Source organism: Excalfactoria chinensis, chromosome 2 (assembly GCF_039878825.1).
Source record: "Excalfactoria chinensis isolate bCotChi1 chromosome 2, bCotChi1.hap2, whole genome shotgun sequence".
Taxonomy (NCBI): domain Eukaryota; kingdom Metazoa; phylum Chordata; class Aves; order Galliformes; family Phasianidae; genus Excalfactoria; species Excalfactoria chinensis.
Window position 1 is genome coordinate 80,229,519 of NC_092826.1, and position 20,626 is coordinate 80,250,144.

The window sequence follows — 20,626 nt, forward strand, 5'->3', positions numbered from 1 at the left end:
AGATGCCTTTCTAGAATAGCCTCAAAAAGCTTAATAAGGCCACTATAGAAACACTCAGGCTCTGAATATAGCTTAGCCATGTAAGGATGAGAGCAATCCTGCAGGGCTTTGCAGCCTGAGCAAGGAGGTGGCTGCATTTGGCAAAAACAGGGACCTGAGCATTTCTAGCCAGTTCTCCTCAAGGACACAGGGAAGGTAAAGCAGCCCACAGTTCTCATGCAACAGACTACAACGGAGGATCTGCACAGAAGATGGACCTCAGGCTTTTTAGTAGATTCTTCTGAATTAACCTTCCTCCCAGGACTCACAAGAGCCTCAGTGAGATGGATGGAGCAGGATCCTGCTCCCCAGCACCTCCCACAGGTCTCAGGCAAACACAATAATAGAATGACTTAGGTTGGAAGGAAACTTATAGCCCATCCAGTTTCAATCACCTGCTTTAGCAGGGCTGCCACCCAGCAACTCAGGCTGCCCTAGGCCTTATCCAAACTGGCCTTGAACACCTCCAGGGATGGGGCACCCAGAGCTCCTCTGGGCAGCCTATGCCAGTGCCTCACTGCTCTTAGAATACAACATTTCTCCCTAACATCTCACCTAAATTTCTCCTCTTTTAGTTTAAAGCCAATCCTCCTTATCCTATCACTATCTGACTGTGTAAAATGTTTCTTCCCTTCCTGCTTATTAAGTACTGGAAAGCTGCAATGAGGTCTCCCCAGAGTCTTCTCTTTTCCAGGCTAAACAAGCCTGTTTTCCTCAGCCCCTCTGAACATCTTCATCATCAGCTCACTAAAAATACACTCAGTGATCAGGTAAAGTCAATATGAAACTGTTACTACAGCACTTCTGCAACCCTGTTGGAGACTTGAGCCATGGTTACTGTACAGGCCAGAGCATCTCAACAGACAAGGTTCAAGATATCAGACACAAACAGAGCTTCCATGCATTTATGTGCCAGGAGGCCCACAAGCTCTGCCCCCAGCTTCTAGAGCTCAACCACCCAATTCCATTACATGGCTGTATGCTGCAGAGATCCCCCTCTGCAGCTCTAAAAGACAGCCCTCTGCCAGACACATGGCACTCGTCAGTGTTCAACCAGCCTAGAACAGGAAAACCTTCCTGGGCTTCACACACTGGATGCAGCACATTCCTCGTGCAGCACGAGAGCTGGTTATGAAAGACAGGAGGACAGAAAGCCACATACGATCTCCTGAGATAAGGAGGGGGAAATCTTGCTCTGCCAGTGTTTGAGACTGCTGTAGTTTCCCCTCAGTGACAGTATGGCCATTCAGCACTGCCACAAACCAGTGAGGGAAGGCACGGTGTTAGCAGATGTAATCCGCCCAACTTGGCCCTAGAACTGGACCTGATCTCAAGCACATCAGTGTCTACAGCAATCTTAACAACAGCATGCAAGAGGGAATTAAAACTGTGAGAAATTAAAGAGCAGACAATAAATAAATAAATAAATCAGAAATAAAGCTCCCTTTGTTCTGCTCTTAACCTATGCACTGAAATGAGAGATGTTTGCATAGAAAGATCCTGCTCATGGGGCCTTAAAGCCTTCTCCTCCCCCTGCTTTCATACCATTACTGTGTTCCACACCCACATCAGCTGCTCCCACAAGCATTTCCCCTACAGGTAAGCCTAAGAGTTCGTGTTCACCAAGTGACTGCCACCCCACAGACATAGGACACTGATCAAGGAGCCTGAAGGGATCACAGAGGATCAATTAATATCAGCCAAGAGACAAACTGCAAAGAGGGATTCATGCATCTCCAGATGGGGGAAAACCCTGAACAAAGAGATCAGACAGAGAATCAGCTCTCAAAGGGCCCAGTCTGCAGCTCAGGGGGGTTTCTGCCAGCGGGGTATTTTGTTGATAAGGGCTGCAGAGCTTCTCAGCCTCCCAGGCATGAGCCTGCAAGAGGGTAAGACATTCCCTGTTGGCCCAGTGATAATGTCTGTACTACCTAGTTATACAATAAGCCTTAGGTTGTTTTCCTAACGCAGGCAGAGGCTGGCAAAGCTAAAATAAGCTACTCTTGTCTCACACTGCAGCATAACAGCCTCACACATACTGTCTTTCTCCCTGCTGATACCTTCCTTCTTCCACTTGGCTGCTCAGAGGACACCGATGCCATCAGTGGAGGAGCATGGCACTCCCAGACCAAGCAGGGTATGGAAAATTTAAAAGAGGTTCAAACTCCAGCCGCTTTGATCAGGAGAATCGCTTCACCAGAGCCAAAACAAATGTTTGCTGATAATCCCGTGCCCTTTGTTTGCTTGTGTAGATTCCATTTTAATAGCTTTCTTATGGTAAGTTTTACAGCTGGGGTCAGAGTGATAAAAAGCACAGATTACTCTCCACCATGCTCACTTGCCTTCCCCCCAGTTTGGTGCAGCCTTACCTTGAAAAAAAGCAGATTCTTTGATTCAGGGTGTTCTGCTGACCCTTGCAAAACTTCACCTCCTTTATCACTTGACAAGCAGTTAGAAAAGCAATGGGCTGTTCCAGGGCAGAAGAAGAGCAAGTCATAACCAGGCTTTACTGGAAGTCTTAAGGTACTCTTTCCTAGAGCACCCAAATCAAACATCTCTTATAACCTTTGCATGATGCATTGATGGTTATTTCCTTCCCTCCAAGCACTGCTCTGCCTGAGCCCCCACAGGATCCCTGAAACAACTGCGGAGACTGTAACTGATCATAGGATGTCGGTAGTTCTTTCTCACTCCCTCATATGAAGCAGAAACTTCACTGTCTGAGCAGAAGCTTCTAATGCAGCCGAAAACACAATGCTACAACTTTCATCTGTTCCTTCTAATTGATTTATTCAAGCTATGCCCCAGCTATTTCCCATTCTGAATGCCAAGAGAAGGAAAATGGGTTTTGTTTTGCCTTCGTTATTTTTGCCAAGTTCAAACTGATCAGGTTAGGAACTCTACCAGTCTGCACCAGTTACATGGAGAAATCTTTGCTTTCTCCAGTTAAAACTCAGAGTTAACCAATTTACCTATTAAATGTGGCACAGCAAAAACCAGAGGCTGACAGTAGTTTTCTGGCTCAAAGATGGAGTTCCTATTGCTTTTGTAACAGGCTGAGAAATTACTACAAAGGCTTTCATGTTGAATTTTATGAATGGAAAATAGTTTTGCCCCAGAGCTCGTATTCATCATTCATAGCTTGGTTTGTTCCCTAAGAAACAGGAATGTAGCAACAAATTCAAGGTCTCCCTGGATGTTAGGTAACTGCAGATCAGGAATACACAATGCTTTTCCATCCCTAATTCCAGTGTCAGCATCTCCAAGGGTAAACACATGGCAGAAGACACAAGTATTTACAAACACATCAGTACCTTCTGGATGATGAGTACAAATAACCAAGCAGGCCTAAAGCTGCGGCTAAGATGAGTTTCGATCTTGCAATTGCAGAATGTGGCAAGGAAACACTGCAGGTTTTCTGCACCTCCAAGCTGCTACTGTTTGCTCACACAAATCTCTTGTACACTCCTGTCAGTAATGCAAACTGCTCTGACACCAGCAAGCAGGAAAGAGAAACACAGGTGCAAATGCCAAGCACAGCCAAGGTGAGAAACTTCAAGTAGACTCTGAAGCATCTCAGGGTTTAACCACAGCTGAGTATTCTGTGGCACACGCACAGCAAAACAAAGCTCAGTCCTCCTGTCCACCCATGAGAGTTCAAGGAAATTTGTCTGTACTGACTTATCTGCAGTCACGATCTTTCTGGGCAGATCTTCACACATTTAAGACCTCCATCAGGGTTACGAGATATTTTCTCTACAAATTTTGTGTTGTTTTTGCTGTCTGGTTTTGGTTTTGTTTCGTTTGTTGTTTTTGTGTCATGTTTTCTTTTTTTACCTCCCACTTAAGATGAAATCCCAAACATTTGTAAGACAGAGTTAACAGTAGAATACGAAGGCACGATCCTCATCTGCTCAAGCCCAGAGGAAGCAGCCAGGCCAAGGAAAGTAGTTAGTTTGGAAAGGGTGCTGGCTAACAGATGGAACAAGCAAAAGAGCCTCCCAGACATAGACAGGTGTTCCACAGCAGACAGGGCTGGTAGGAAGAAGGCTCACTCGTGACCCCTTTTGAAGGAAATCCAAAAAACTATTAAATGGTGCCTCGATGCTGTGGGGCCTCCAACAGATGAATTGGCTGGAAGAACTCCCAAGTTGTATCAACACACAGGAGCTGCACTGTAGCTTTATGTGCTTATCTTAGGCTCGGTCAGTTCCTTGGCCTGGTGAAACCCACAGATTCTTCATCTGTGCTGAGGGGTTGAGGTCCCAGATGTAGTGTTCCTTATCACAGAATTGTAGGGGTTGAAAAGGACCCTCTGGACATCACCCAGTACAACCCTCAGCTAAAGCAGGTTTCCTACAGCACAGGAAAGCGTCCAGAGTGGTTTTGAGTATCTCCAGAGAGGAAGACTCCACTGCCTCTCTGTGTAGCCTGTTCCAGTGCTCTGTCACCCTCAAAGTAAGTAAGCTAATCCTCATGTTCAGATGGAACCTCCTGTGTTCCACTTTGTGCCTTTTGTCCTATTTCTGGGCACCGCTGAGCCTGACCCCATTGAATTCATAAGCACTGATAAGAACTACCCTTAGTTTTCTTTTCTTCAGGCTTAACAGCACCAGGTCTCTCAGCCTTTCCTCATACAGCAGATGCTCCAGGCCCCTCATCATCTCTGTGGCCCTCCACTGGATTCTCTCCAGTAGCCTCCTGTCTTTCTTGAACTGAGCACAGAACTTTAGATGTGGCCTCAACAGGGCAGAATAGAGGAGGAGGATCACCTCCCTCAACCTGCTGGTCACACTGTTTTTAATGTACCCCAGGATACCATTAGCTTTCCAGGCCATAAGGGTACACTGCTGGCTCATGGCCAGCCTGTTGTCCACCAGGACACCCAGGTCCTTCTCCACAGAGGTAGTTTCTATCAACTTAATTCCTAACTTGTACTGATGCATGCAGTTATTTCTCCCCAGGTGTAGGACTGTACACTTGCCCTTGTTGAAACTCATTAGGTTCCTCTCCACCCAAGTCTCCACCCTGTTCATGTCTTGCTGAATGGCAGCACAGCCTTCTCATCCTTCTCATGTCTCATCTACTCCTCCCAGCTTCATATTGTCAGCAAACTTGCCAAGGGTGGACTCTATCCCTTCATTCAGGTCACTGATGTAGATGTTAAACAAGACCTTGCTGAAGTCAAGGTGCACAACACCCCCTCCTCTATCCAGCCAGTCACGACTTCATAGAAGGCTACCAGTTTAGTCAAGAATGACTTTCCCTTGGTGAATCCACGTTGACTACTCTTGATAACCTTCTCTTCCACTTGCTTGGAGATTACATCCAAAATAAGTTGTTCCACCATGTTCCCAGAGACAAAGATGAGACTGACTGCTGCTTTAAGCCTGAAGTACTGCTGAGATTCCTGTATTACCACACCACAGGCTGAAGTGCCATTCAGGAGGCACAAACAGAGCTTCCAACAAATTCATCTCAAGAAGTTTCTGCCACTCCTGGCAACTCATTCTTGCTTTCTGCCCACAGAAAACACTATAGAATGGGGGAAAAAAAGTGAGGAGGAAGGGGGAGCACAGGAAATAAGGACGTAAATCAGAAGACATGGCCTAAAAGGTATTACAGAGATGGAGTTAGAAAGCTGCTCTACTGTACTGCATAAGTGAATGCATTTGTTGTACCATCTAGGGGGGAAAACAAAACAAAAATAAACCACCTCACTATTACTGGAACCTCTGTAAAGATGGATTACTTTGTTAGAGCAGGAAGATACTGCCCATAAGGCCCTAACCATCTGTAGGTGTTCTTAAGAGTGCACTGAAGCAGCTGGCATACTTCAGGAAATCCACCCTGGGCCCAAATGTCTGCCTTGGCTGCTCTAGTGGCCATCAGAAGCACAGCACCTGTGGCAGAGCAAAGCACCAATACTGAGGTTTTATCTGGAGCCAGATGGCATGGGCTGCCCGGGGATGGCTTTTTCCTCACTATACCAACCCCTGTCTTCTCTGTGCCAGACATAGGCAGATCCTTGCTTTCCATCTAAGGCCCCACCTCAAGGAGGAACCGCACGGTCCTCACACCACCCCGTATCAGGAAGCATTTGTAACACCACTCAGCCCCCGTGTGACTGCCCAGCTACAGCCACACTGCCCTGTGCAGCAGCCATGTCCTGGGTCAGTTAATGTGAGTAAGGAACCAAGGGCCTAAAGGACAGGACAGCAAGGAACCCCAGTAAATCCTGTTCTGTTCCCAAGGATAAAGCCTTACGCTTTTTCCTTAACTGCAGATCTGATTTCTCCCTGCAACTGGGTTGAAAAAGCTTGTCAGAAAGTGATGCTCTTCAGAAACAAAGACTTCAGAGGGGCTTTCCTCCCCATGAGAAATACATAAAGACTCCATAAAAGACTTTGTTCTCATAACTTCCTGGGCCACGCTACAGGAACAAGGCTTCTCATTTTCAAATAGCTTCCTACCAATTGCATTTAATTAACATTTGGCGAAGTTTAAATATCAAGCACCTGAACAATAGGTCTGACCTTCCCAAAGAGGATCACCCCTGCCCCCTCCTTGAAACAAAACTGTTTTATAGTCTGCGCACAACATCCCTTCTTTTCATCCCCTGCAGACAAAAACAGATTGGAAAACTTGTGGGTTTTGCATGAAGTGGAGCCAACCTGCCCTGACCGGCCCTTGTATATCACGCTGTATCTGGCCGCTGTGCCGACTAGGTGTAACTTGCAGCTGATTTTTCCCCCTGCAACCCCGTGCCCTCACCGAGATGCTGCAGGAGACCAGAGTCACTGTATGGGACCTCGTGGCTTCTCCTGGGGACAAGTAAGCATAGGACACGTCAGTGCAGAGCTGTCGCCAGGCCGGGGACATCCAGGAGGTGGCACTGTTAAACTGCTGAGGTTTGCCACGAGCCGCTGGTTGTTTTTTTTTCCCCACCCACCACCTCCCCGGTAATCTATTTTCCTGCCTTGAGGATGGCGATACAGCATTGCAAAAGCTTGGCTGAAAAATAAAAACCCAACAAACTAAACCTCCGTAAAACAGACGATGGCTTTATGATTGCGGGAGTGTTTCTCTCTCTCACACACATCAGAACTTCAACGGGCTGGCTAGCCGAGATAGAGATGTTTACTCTGCACAAGGTGATGTTATACAACTTTCTCCCTCGAGCAACTACCGGAACTGTTCTGTTTTAACCCTCTGACACCTGAACCCAGCCCATCCAAAGTCCCTTTTAACTTTTTTTTTTCCTTTCTTTTTCCAGGCAGCCTACACCCTTAATGCGCTGTAATGCAGAACATCTACCTGGTGCTGACCTAGCAGGCAAACAACAAAAGCGCTTTATCAGGACGGACACGTTATCGCTGCTCAGCACCCCAGCTCCCTCTCCCTGAGCAAACAGTGAGGGGGGAGGAGAAGGGGGCAGGGGACAGCCATTCCAGCTCCCCGGCAGGGGAATGGTGCAAGCCTACCACTCTGCAAGCAGTTTGCACCACGACTGGCTGAGTGCTCGTTCCTGTTGGGACTCAACAGGTCCATAATGTCCATGGAGGAGGTAGCCATGCTGCAAGACTTGCCAAGACTCTTCTATTGGCATCTTGATGTCCCAGCAAGGCCCCACAGGAGGATGGCTTGCTCACTGCAGGAAGGCGTCTGAACAAGCTACTGCGTACTGATTCACAGCAGTGCTTTTATTCTTGGTGAACTTCAAATTAAGCATTAACTGGGAAGAGCATTGCTAAAACATCCTGAAATCACCACTCCCATCAGTAATGCAGACAGCAGGTTTCCTTGCAGGCCCTCCCCAGCCCCTTTTGCTACACTCACTGCAGCATAAAGCTTCTGCATGCAGGAATCACTGATATACATGCAACTATTTCATTGTTTGCAGGAGAAAGATAATCATGAAAAAACATGTGCTGGATTTTAATTCCTTAGACTTGTGCAGTAGCAGTGGAGAAACTAGCCAGCCATGACCTGCTAAGCCCTCCCTAAGCTTCATCTGGCAGTGGCTGGAATGAAATCAGTGGTCAAAGGCTCAGCATGGGAACCGCTCACCTACACCAATTCTGCTTTCAGGACTTCAACAAGTTCACAGATGAGTGCTGCTCCCCTTGAGCAAAGAGGTCCACAACTGCTCACCAGCCTGTCTTCTTCAAGTAACAGCCCAGATGAGTCATAGTAAAGATTGCAGTGACTGTGTCTTTTTTTAGTGATTTAAAAGTTCTCACGGCCATGTTTTCCTCCCTGAAACTTGGCCCTTCTCTACCACAACTGTAGAAACTACCAACAGAAAGTGAGGCTCTGGAAACTACGTGATCCAGGAAAGCAGTGCCCAAACATCTAAATAGACAGGCCAGAAATTCTGATCCTCCCCTGAACATGATGCAGTACCTCCAGGTGGAAGAGCTACTCCATGTACATGCACAAAGTCTCTCAGAAGACTCAAAATCTCTCAGAAAACTTACCTTTGCTGCAGGCAAGCATACAAGCCTGTAGCTACCCTGCTTCCCACCAAGGCTATCAAGAGAAACAGGCATGGTGGTGATGGGTTGATGGCTAAACTAGATGATCTCCGTGGTCCTTTTCCAATCTCAACGATCCTATGTTTTTCCAGGAAATCCTCAGATTTGGTAAGGGAGCTACCAAGAAGCACTGATTTTCTGGCCACCAACCCTATTAGCAGCTTTCTCAAGGAGCTGGCAGCCCCTCCTCTCTCATAACAAAGGCTCGCACCTGGGCTCTTGACACAGGAAAGGCCATCATGAAACACAGAAGGGTTGCAGTGCCCCAGCTGCTACCTCTGCCATCACCGGCGGCCCTTCAAAGCAGGCCCCTCTGAAGTAATAACAGTAATTGCAAAAAGCAGTGAGGATCCAGCCACAAACTTTAAGAACTCTTGAACTATCCTGCTGGGCCCTTGCTTTTTGGCACGTATCTAGTGTCACGCACCAACACAGGGCAAACGGCATGAAAATAGAAAGCTTCCAGTTAAGCAATCATCTTGATTTGTATCAAAACCGCTTTCCTAGCACTTTAAGATTTCAGTGATAAAAATCTCCTTGCACGTTAGAGACGTACATCCACAGTATGAGGTGATTTCAACCTACGTTGACAAGACAGAGCTCTCTCCTCAGTAACTAGGACAAATGCTAACTCTGGCATTATCCCATCTGACCTCAGCAGCCAGCCAAAAATGTAGGGAGCGGCAAGTTTCCGTTACAAGCTGATTTGGTAGCTAAATAAGGTGTTCCCTCCATCCCTTACAAAGAATGCATAAATTCCTTCTTTCTACCCACTGTGAGCGCAGCAAAGATCAAACAACGCAAAGCAATGTATTTGCTCACATTCTCACGTCCTTTTTGAAATTCATACCCTGTTTAAAGGTCTCTTCAGAGCGTGACAGCAGCTCTGGCTGCTCCTGCTGCGGGACTCGAGGATGCTACCAGCTTTGGGTGACTGACCCTTCTTGGCCAAAGACTGCTGCCCTGCAGAGAGGAGCTGGACATGGCACACACCTGCTCCCCCAGCCTGGTACATCAGAAGACTTGTCAGTGCCAGATATTGATACAGCTGCCTATCCCCACAGTGGATCCACAGCCTGTTCATTAACAACTTCAGCTGCCAACGCAAGACTCAGAAGACTTCTTCCTGAGAATCACCCTTAGTTTGCATCCCCTTACCTTCTCACAGTCCCCATCCAGAGCTGTGCTTCTCCCTCAGGCCAGGATGGCAATACCTGCCATCCCAAAGCAAGTGGGTTCAGCAAGGTGATCCTACTTGAGGGGGGAAGATTTGCTGTTGAGAGAGCAAGGGGTGTGGGGATCATTTTGTTTCCTCTGTGGCTCATCTCAGAGTTAGAGAGGAGGAACAGAGGCAGGGGGAGAGATGGATCACGTGTTCAGCAGCAATTAAGCACTAGGACGTCTTTTCTCCATCATTAAGAGAACACCATACCTTTACTGATTCTTCTTAGTCCTTGTGTATCTGAACAGTCAACAGTCAGCAGAAACATACGTCACCTGTCAAGAGTGTGTGTCTGGGTCCGGGGTTCAACCATTTCCGTCATCAAACTCACATTAGGAACTTCTTTTTTTACTCCCAACCTGGAGATTCCCTCTCCATCACCACTTTCAGTGAGGTTCAGTCTATCTGTGATAGACTTCAGTCCATTAGTGCCTGCTGCAGCACTCACTGAAATCAATAGAAAAGAGCCCATTTCACCAATTAAGGTGGGAATTAATTCTTTCTCTTTCTGCGCAACCTTGAAGTACTGCTTTCTTCTGAACCAGCCTTTTCTACATCTGCTCAAATGCACAGAAATGAAAACGGAGGACGTTGAGTCTGATCTGAAGTCTGTACTCCAACCTGCATCTCCCCAGTCAAGGAGAAAGTGACATTTTTAATCGTCATCTTTTGTTTACAATTTTAGACTGTTTGCAAGTGCATCTCTATCAGTTCTTCACGGGACTTTGTTAGGGATTAAGAGGTTTGGGAGACATGCTTGGTCTTTTTTTCTATGGGAGGTCAGGGGGAAGAAATAGTGTGCTTCCTCTCAAGGGTTGTTTCTCCCGTTGGTTTTAGGAATGCCAAGATGGCTGAACATAGCCAGTTTTTCTAGAGGATTAAAAATATTTGAGGGCTGAGTACTAAGTGCTCTCATGCTTTTTGTGCTGAATACTTCGAAAATGTCTCTCCTAAACACGAAGCACAGTGGTTTTCCCATCCCAAAGCCAAGATGCCTTTCAGGCTGGCCAAAACCTGTGTTAACATTTAACAATAAGGGTCTGCTCTGAGCATCCTAACAAAAGGAGAGATGCACACCCTCTTCTTTTTCCTGTGACTATGGTACTAAAGCGTTTAAACATTTGTACAGTGCTCACTTGCACACTGCACTTAACAGCACAGAAGACCTCAAACTATTTTACCTATTGAGCTCAGTGAAACACAAGCTGCATGATGAGCGACCCGCTAGCTCCCCAGCTTGCTTCCATTTGAGTAAGTGCTAGAGCTGATAATAAAACACAGAACAAGCGACAGTTGTGTGAACACTCCCTTAAGTAGCATTTGGTATTCCAGAGCTTGAACTTTGCGATAGAGTAATTATTGCTTTGTTTCTAAGGGAAGTTGAGGCCAGCAGCACAGCCGGGAATTTCTTACATATCTGGATGCCCAGCATCCCAGCAGAAAGCAGCTGTCGCGTCCCTGTTTCTCACATCTGTGGGTGACTCAGCTGCCCCAGCAGAGTTTCACCCAGATCCTTCCCCAGGCAGGGCAGGAGCAGCCATGCCAGCTCCCACCCGCGCAGGCTGGGGCAGCACCAGGCCTCGGAGCTGTGTGAGCTCGCAGGGCCGCTCACAGCTGGGCCCAGGTGAGCCACGGGCATGCTGTCAGGGGGCCCTGCCAGGAAACACCGGCATCTTTCCCAATCGTTGTTGGAGCAGACAGCACCCAGGTGTGCTATTTAGCTGGCCCGGGTGTGGCTCTCATCCATTACAGTCAGTCCCTGCGATGCTTTGCCCTGAGTCAGGTGCTGGCAGGCCTCCTGGGATCCTCCATCTCCAGGCAGTGGGAAGATGGGGGCACACAGATGTCTACCCTGTGCCAGGAGAGCCTCACATCTTCTTTTAGCTAGCCTGTGCTTTCAAACTAGGGAATAAACTGGGTCTAGAATCAAAACAGGGTTTGAACTGCTTAGCTGAGCATGCACAAGCCCATTTGAATGCACTTAGGCGAGTTGACAACTGGTTTTTATCTGGTTAGCGCTCATCAATTAATTACAGACCAGCATGTCCACACCATGGTTTCTCTGTGATTTAGCCAAGCCAATTTTCCAAAACAATTTCAACTAACCCAGGCACAGCTGAACTGTAGAAATGTATTTTGTGATCTGGGACACCAGAGCACAATCAGGAGGACTTGAGAGGACTTGAGCACGCTGTACACATAAATATGGTTTTTTATAACCCCTTGCAGAAACTTGCTGTGGTTGCTTTCTATACCCTCCACAGTCCTCCCTAGGGGGACTACTGTACTCAACAGCAAAGCTGGCAAGAGAGGCATGTACCCCTGTCTTTTTTTCCTTCAGGTTAGAGGCTGGTACACTGAGCTTTAGCTGCTGGGAAGGTTTGTGCTAAGGGCCCAGCTTGCAAAAAGTAGGTAACAAACAGCTGAGGAGCAGTAGCATCTTAAACAGCTGCAGCTGTTTCCCCAGTGAACGTGATTCAGAGCCTCAGCGTTCACAAGCTGAAGCTTAGAACATAGCAACAATTCTTGCAAAATATTTTGCTTCTTGTCTTTTTTTTTTTTTTTTTCTCTTTCTCCCCCACACAACTTTTTAACCTCTTGGTGCCTATGCCGAGTCCCTACCTAAAATAGGTTTCAGGGTGGAACATACTTGCCACTTGATCCGTGGCTTGCTAAATTTAGCCAAACACAGACTGCCTGTAGAGATGGTTCTCTTGAAATGTCAGTAGCCACACAAAAGGTTGCCAATGTCATCCAGGAAGTGGGACACCACGGCAGTTATATTTTTGACTTAAAATAATAATAAAAGAAACTTTCATACTCTGCGGAGAGGCAACCATAAATTTGATTCCAAAAAAAAGAGTGTGTGTGTGTGGGGGGGGTGAGTGGGAAGGAAGGGAAAGACAGACTTTAGCAAAGCAGTGGAGAGCCAGAAGAGAACTTTTGTATTTAACAGACTTAGAAGAGATTAACTCTTTGACTGGAGTCACTGAAAGCTGAAGAAGAGAAGAGCCTGCTTCAAATGGCTGTAAGCAGTGAAGTAAAAGAGAGTTAAAGACTTTTGAAGCTAGAGGAAGGGAAGACGTGGAAGAAAAAGAAGAATACACCGGTGTAACATTCCATCTTCTTAAGTTACCAAGTATTTGATGTCAGCATCTGACTTTGTAAATACATGACTTCTGAAGAAGTATCAAGTACACAACAGCTCCTCCATCCAATGGGGTACTGGGATCCAGGGAAATCCCGGTGCCTCATCCTAGGGAAGCTTTCCTTGGATCTTTGTGGGGGAGACACCAGTGACTAGTAATAAATAAATAAATAAGTAAATAGAAATTGCCTGGCAACAGTACTTTCATGGTCAGGAAAGCATCAAGGTGTGCAAAGAAACTCCTGTAGACAAAGGGAATGCCAACTCAGCTTGACTCCATGGGAGGGCACTAGGGGCAGCACTTCCAGCCTTCTTGGCTCTGCCTCCATAATTCCTAAAGAAATAAAAAAACCCACTCAAACTGTGTTTCTTTCCTGCTCTAGGGTCAAATATAACGGTAATGAAAATGGTGGTTTGTACCAGCTGCTGCTTTATCATTTGACTGAAAGCAGGTGAACAACTCAGGACGGCCCCAAAGGCAATACACTGCTGAGCTGACCTCATTAGCTCCACTTTGCAAAGCCCCCTGCCTCCTCAAGCTGACTGCCTGCCCAGTCTCAGCTTTATGGCTTTGAAATGATCCCTTTCCTCCATCAGTATGTAAGACTAGTCACCTGCTGTATGTTCAGTCACAGGATGAACTGAATGCTGTGAACTCAGCCAAGCTAAGGGGAGGAGGCTTCTAAAAGCAAATGTAATTAAGGGCTTGTTAGCATACAAAATCATCATGATTCCCTCCCAGAGCCTATGGCAAAGCTGAGCAGGACTAGACTGGTCCATGGGCACTGTGGTTTTTGTTCCAGGATGTGCACAAAAATGGAGGGCCCAAAACCCAGGGTGAGGTGAAGAAACATCCCTTGTTGTAGGGTCCAGAGAGGAAGCTTGGATATAGGTACATCTGGGCTGGAGAACTGCTGTGCTGGCACAGGCAGTATCTCATGTCTGACTGATAGTGCTGTCAGCAAAATGTGATACTGCACCCTCCTCTTAAAGACAGCCCCCAGCCTATTTGATGCCTCCATAGAATAACCTGTTGCATCTCAAATATAGCTAAGTGTCTGGGTAACAAAAGAGCTGTTCTCAAGGCTAAAATGCCTGAACTTCTCCTCTCAGAGAGTAAGGTGAAGGAATGAGGGATTAACTGTGAAAAAATGCACATGTATGCAGAAACAGAGCTGTTATTCAATATCATACAACATCTTCCTATTTGAGGAGCTGCCTGACTCTTGAGATAGATAAGCTCTTGGCTGTGGGAAGGGATAATGCAGGGTTTTCAACAGCAGTGGGACAAGAAGGTGTTCACAGGGCAACCAGTGGAACAGATGCTGCAACGTTTTATCACCAGCATTTTGCAGAACTCTCTATAAAGTAAACTGTTTTCCTACTTGCCCGAAGTCATGGGTAATTATCTTCATATCCATTATAAATTAGCAAGATGTGCGTGTCACTGATACTGGGATAGTCTAACTTGCATCATTTCTGGCATTCAGTGATCTGTAAAACAATTCTAACTACGTGTACAGAATTATTACAGCAGGAAAAAGGGGAAGATGCATGATTAAAACAGATGGGTGGAGCTGACAGCATCACAGTTGTGCTGAATCATCCTCCCTATATTTTACTTTTTAAGCTTAGGCTCTTTCTCCCCCTCCACTACTAGATATCCTTAGGGTCAACTGAAGATCCCTCAGGTCTATAGTTTTATATGCCACCAAAGCAGCAACATCAACACATTCACTTCTTTTTCATCTTGCTTAGAATTTTTGGAGTCCCAGTAACTGTGGCACAAACCAGAAAACTCAACTGATTCCCATGGAGATGCTCACCAGGGTAAAAGTTGCACGCTGAAAGGGAAGCAGGGCCTTTACTCTTAATTAATTCTTATTTAACTCAAATATCTAGCAATCAGTTGGATGAAAATCTCTCTTTGTTTAACATTAAACAGCTGCTGTTCCATTAGTGCCTGAGTAAGCTATTAATATGAGCTCCCAAAGGAAGACCTCCAGCAAGAAAAATCTGAAAGAAATATCAGATCTTAAAATCTATGGCTCTTTTTCCCTTAGAAGGTGGGAGGGAAGAAGTAGGGGAGTCAGGAGTGCTTTCTTTTCCAAAGCTTTAAGGAACTTTACACAGTCACACAATCTTCAAACTCAGAATTCCTGGGTGGGGGCATCCACTTTGCACAGCTAACCGCAGCAGCAAGCTGCATGGATGAAAGAATCTCCCTGCAAGGGGGCAGGGGTAAACCTAGCATGGGGCCTCTGGGCACAGCCTTAGTTGCTACTGTCTGATTTGTGGACCTGCAAACTTCCACTTGTAAGAAATGGACTTGAAGCATCATTCTGGATCCTTGAGTTCTAGTGGTCCGGAAAGCTGAGGCAGAGCCTTTGGCTGCAAGGCGCCTGTTTCTGGTGTAAATCTCACAGTCTGTCAAGAATAGAGAGAACTGCCCAAGCCATGACAGCATGAGTCAGGTCACACTACTGTCTTGGCCGACTGTGGGGTACAACAACCATCATTTAGTCCAGTGTTATCCTCATTAAGCCTCTGCCATGCGATTTGCTGGTTCAGCTAATCTGAATTTGCTGCGGGTATCCGAATGCAAAATAAGCACTTTCCCCTCTTTAATTATAGTCTTTATGTTTTGTGATTTAGGTTGCTCCTGTCATTGTTTGCAAGAAAAGATGGGGTTGCATAACAGTGTGTAACACGATACAGCTGCAGACAGGGCTGCTCAACCAGTGCAAGCCCAAATAGAAAACAGCTTCTGTTAACCAGCAGCTGAACAGCAGGGAAACCTCACCCAGCCCTTTTCCTCTGGTAGGGGCAGGGGAAGGCCTGTGGGCCATCCCTCTGCCCTGTTTATATCCAGTTTATTACAGCCACCAGCCTCTTGGCAGGATTCAACAAAGTTCCCTCTGGTGGGTCCTGACTAAGATAGGAAGCCAAACTGGTTCTGTTTAGGGTGCCATTTTTGATGGGAGTTTCTGGCATGTTTATTTTAAGAAAATAGGAAACTCGACCCAACAATTTCACTTTTCATTCACCTCCTGTCAAACTTTGTAGGTCTCCCTCAGGCAAAAATCCAACCTGTGTCAGCAGGGCTGTTGGGTTTGTCATTTCTTTCTTTCTGTCTTTCTTTTTTTTTTTAACTAGGCCCGTAGGATCCAGTCCAGCAACTCTTCAACCATCACGTTCAGGGATTAGTCTGTACTTGACCGGTTTCTCATTCTTCTGAGGCACATTCTGCAGAAAGAAGGGGACAGTGCTGTACCAAACAAGCACAAATGCTTTCTCTGTTTGCATCCGGGGCCTACGTGAGCTTCTGAGATCAGAGCCTGGGACCAAATTTTCTTCTTGCGTTCTTCAGTGTAGTTCCTCTGAAGTCACCGCTACCAGATAAGCTGTGTAGCATAGCACAGCCTTATGTGGCCACTTGGACTGAGTGGCTTATTTTTAGCTCAAACCTCTACCTTAAGTGATGCCAGTTTTAATAATCCATCCAGTACAGCCTTGGTGGTACCAGCAAAACTCTCCCAGCACAAGGTGCTACGCTCAGACTGTTAAACAGAATACAGTCAAAATCACACAACAGCTTGAAAATGTCACAGAATTGTGTGTGTGCGTGCGTGTGTGTGTGTGTTCAGACCAGTTTGTCTGGCACACTGCATCCTAGGGGATGTTTTAGGGGAAGAAGCTGCACAGATGTAACCATTTTTTTGCAACCAGTGCAACTTTTGGGGTAAAAGCTACACTGCCACTCGCTGCTTTCACCGTTCTCCCCAGAATAGAAGCTTTAGGTATGTTGACTTTTATTCTGGAATACGAGGTGAGGGATTTGTCAGATGAAATGAACAGCTGCACGTACTCTTTTTTTTTTTTTGCACAGACACACACTGGGGAATGTGGAAGCTGATGAGTGCTACTAGATATAGAAAGACCACCTGAAAACCCCATGGGTGCCAGTTCACAGTTACAGGGATATGACCTGGAAATCCTCCTCGTACGTGGCTCTGTATGTTGCACGGACCTATAATGGAAGCTTACAAAAAGCAACTCAAAGTCTAACAGAGCAGTTTTTCACCTGGTGCAAGCCCAAACCTGATCCAAGCACATCCCATAGCACCTTGGCTACCAGATGTGAATTGCTATTAAACCAACTGCTGCCTACATTAGTCGGGAACATTGCTTACTAAGTATGTTCAGATTTCTGGTTGTCTTGCACCTAGCTGTTATCTGATCTTAAAGAGCTACCCAGCACTCCCCTGCCAGTGAAGGCAATGCAAATGTCTCTGTGACGGGATAGCAGCTTTCTGCAGATGGGGTAGGTCTGCAGCACATCACTCTCAGCACAGGAAGCAACAGAGGAGATTGAGAGCACATAAGAGCATCTAGAAAACAGCCAGCTAAACATATGGCTTCTATGCCAGTTCAGTTTCTTTGGGACTTTCCCAGCATCTTTACCCCAACTGTTTGCAATAGTGGAGAAAATAAATAAATAAATAAATAAATAAATAAATGTTGAGATTCAAGATTTCTTTTTTCTGGCCCAGGCATCCTAATAGTTCTTCAGCCTGGCTGCGAAACTACATAAACAAGGACGAAATTCTGGCCCGTGAACATCATGGCAAAACTCCCACTGATCTGAATGAAGCCAAACGTTCACCCCCACCTTCCAACATGTACGCACTCAGATTTAAAATACATTTTACAAATACAGCTTTAAAATGTTCTTTCCAGGGCTGGATAGAAAAAAAAAAAAAAGGAACATCAAAGAGTGCAACCTTGCTGTTTTCATTAAACTTTCACCAAGTTTGGCTAACTGTGATGAAACAACAACAGTCGCGATCCTGCGTTCTCATTGAGATTGTTATCAAAATTAGCAAAAGCAGTTAAGTCAGATGAGTGAGAAAGCTGTGAATGAAGTTCAGCTCCAGCTGCTGGAACTTTCCTCCAATACTGCTTGTTTGTCTCCTTAACTACAATTCATCTTTCCTTTTCCCCTGTCGCTTACGGCCTCCAGTCCTCAGTAGGATGCTAGATTCCTTGGCAAAGAGATGCAGGCTGCGTCCGTACCATTCTTCACACTCCACTGATCATTAACTCATCTGCAAAATTCCTTCCAGATATCTTACATCTTCCCTTCTGTTGCTGCAATGCTGCAAATACCTCCGGGCTGTCTTTAGGATTTTCTTTTTGTGGACAAAGCCATAGGAACTTCAAAACCTGTGATGAGCACCGGGCTTCCCAGAGAGCCCATTCTGTTCAAGGAAATGCTCTTGAAGCAGCAGGCTGTACCTTGTCCATAGATAAGCAGTGGCGAGCAGTTCCACAGTGAACCTCGTGGTCTCCACTCGGTAAGAAATGTAATCCCTCCAAGTCAACAAGGCAGGCAAAGCACCGATAGCTTTCTCAGAACAAAACAGACATTATTACACCTCTGGTAGTAAAGCAACAGAATTTGACAGTACACGTCTCCATTACCACAGTAAAGCCTTCCACAAATACAGCCGTCTGAATCCTCTCCAAGTGTTTGGCATGTCCAGTGTCTCTCCAGCGACGTTCTCGGGGTCTCTTGTGATCTGCAGAAAGCTGCTGGAGTTCAAGGGCTGCACTGTTGTTCTCCTTCTCTGTCCACCCTCTAAATAACAGCTAAAACAGTCGGGATAGGAAAGTACTTTCCTAAGAGGAATTAAGTGGGACGCAATGTGGCAGAAGCAAGTTGTTCCAAGGATGGGTATTACACCGAGTGAGAAAAAGGAAGAGACATGTTATGCCATGAGGAGCTGTAAAAAGATTTCTTTAGGCTCTCACCACAGAAATTTGTCCCTTGCTACAAAACTGCTGGAATAGAGCTCTGAGCTAAGCTAGTTTCTTTCAAAGAATGCATAAAACCGGCGCTCTCACTGCCTTCACAGTCAGCCAGCCATAAGAGGGCAGCAAGAATCCAACACATACAGCAAGGGGTCCCTTTCTGACGCTGGCTGTCCAGACAGGCATAACTTACTGGGCAAAGCAAGAGAAGATGTATTTTAAAATATATATGAACTCTCCCCTTCAAAAAGGACTTTTAGGCAGGCACCTACCCACAGGCAGTGCAGCCACATACCATCCTATGCCAGGAAGAAAAGTGTTTTAATGTCTCATCCTGAATGAGCCATCCGCCATCCTGCCCAGCTTTTATCCTGGAGATATATGAAAGAATTATATTTCTGGCAAGCTTCCTGACTTAACAGCTGAATGGAAGTCTTTTGTGAAATATGCATTCCATGGCTTGCCCTTATCCTCACGTAATGAAAATAGAAAAGAAGGGGGGAAAAAAAGCACTGAAGCACACAAGCCAGGATACTCGTGACTGCAATGCAGAGCCATGAAAGCCAGCCTTGCCACCTCAGCATGGTCCTCGTGGCTCTGTGTGACCCGGTCCCCAGGCGTATGGCCCAGCTGCTGAGCAGCAGTGTGCTCAGAGCTATGCTGGCACAGTGTCCTGAAAGCAAGCAGCAATGTTTTCCTTGGGGGAAGAGCCGTTCAGCCGCTCCCATCCCTGCCAGCACTTCTGCTGGAGACAAAGCCTCACAGTGCTGCAGGATAGGCAGTGCCTCTCCATCCCGCTCACGCGGAGGTGAAGTCTCCTCACACTGTGAGCATATGACCCAACGTGGAAATAAAGCTGGCAAGCCACTAGTGATTCAGCTCCCATCACCAAGAGCAACTTAGGCTCACGCTGCCAACATTTTTAGGCAGAGAGGTCTGAGGGGAAGTTGGGGGCTCAAAGAACAACATGACGGGAGTGATTTCTAGCAACACATACTCTAGAGGATCTCCTCAGGGTTGAATCTAGGGACCAGCCATGCTTTGTACCAGGTTCATGTGCATGGTTTCATAGGAACATGCTGGTCAGCTGGCCATGGCCATATGCTGCTGCCACAGTGCCACCAGTGCTCCTCAGCCCCCCGAGTCCAGACGGCCATCTCCTTCCACAGCCTGAACCTCCAAGTCCAAAGGGAAATCCTTCCAAAATCTCTCCATCCCCAGCCACAGAATAAACCCAGCCACCCACATCAGGTTCTTCTTCCCTCTCCAGCCAAAACTGAGGCTGTTATGCCTGCAACCAATGGACTACTGGAAGCCCTGTGAGGAGGTCAGCTCAGGCCCGGCAGGCACCCACCCATCCTTCTCAGGAAAGCCTGGACATGCTTGGAGACAACACGGCAGCAGGCAGGGCCCTGCCTGTCCCACAGCCCTGCAGGACTGGGTGAGCACTGGAGCAGATCGCCCAGAGAAGTTGTGGATTCCCCACCATTGGAACTGTTCAAAATATTGGGTGTGATGGGGCCCTGTGCATCCTCTATCTGGTGGGAGGTGTCCCTGCCTGTGGCAGGGGAGTTGGACTGAGGTGATCTTTTTGGGTCCCTTCCAGCCCAAAGCATTTTGTAATCCTATGATTTACAGGGGACAAGTTTATTATGCCTGCTTACTTTTGTGTCAGCATTGTCCTTTAACTTAAATAGCTCCTCTTCCTCCTCAGCACTAACCTCCAGGATGTATTTATAGAGAGCAATCATATCCCTCTTCCAGCTTTCCCGGTGCTGGACTAAATAAGCCAAGCTCTTTCAGTCTACTTTTATAACACCAGCTCTCCAACACCCTAATCCTCCCGCAGCCTTTTCTTTGCACCTG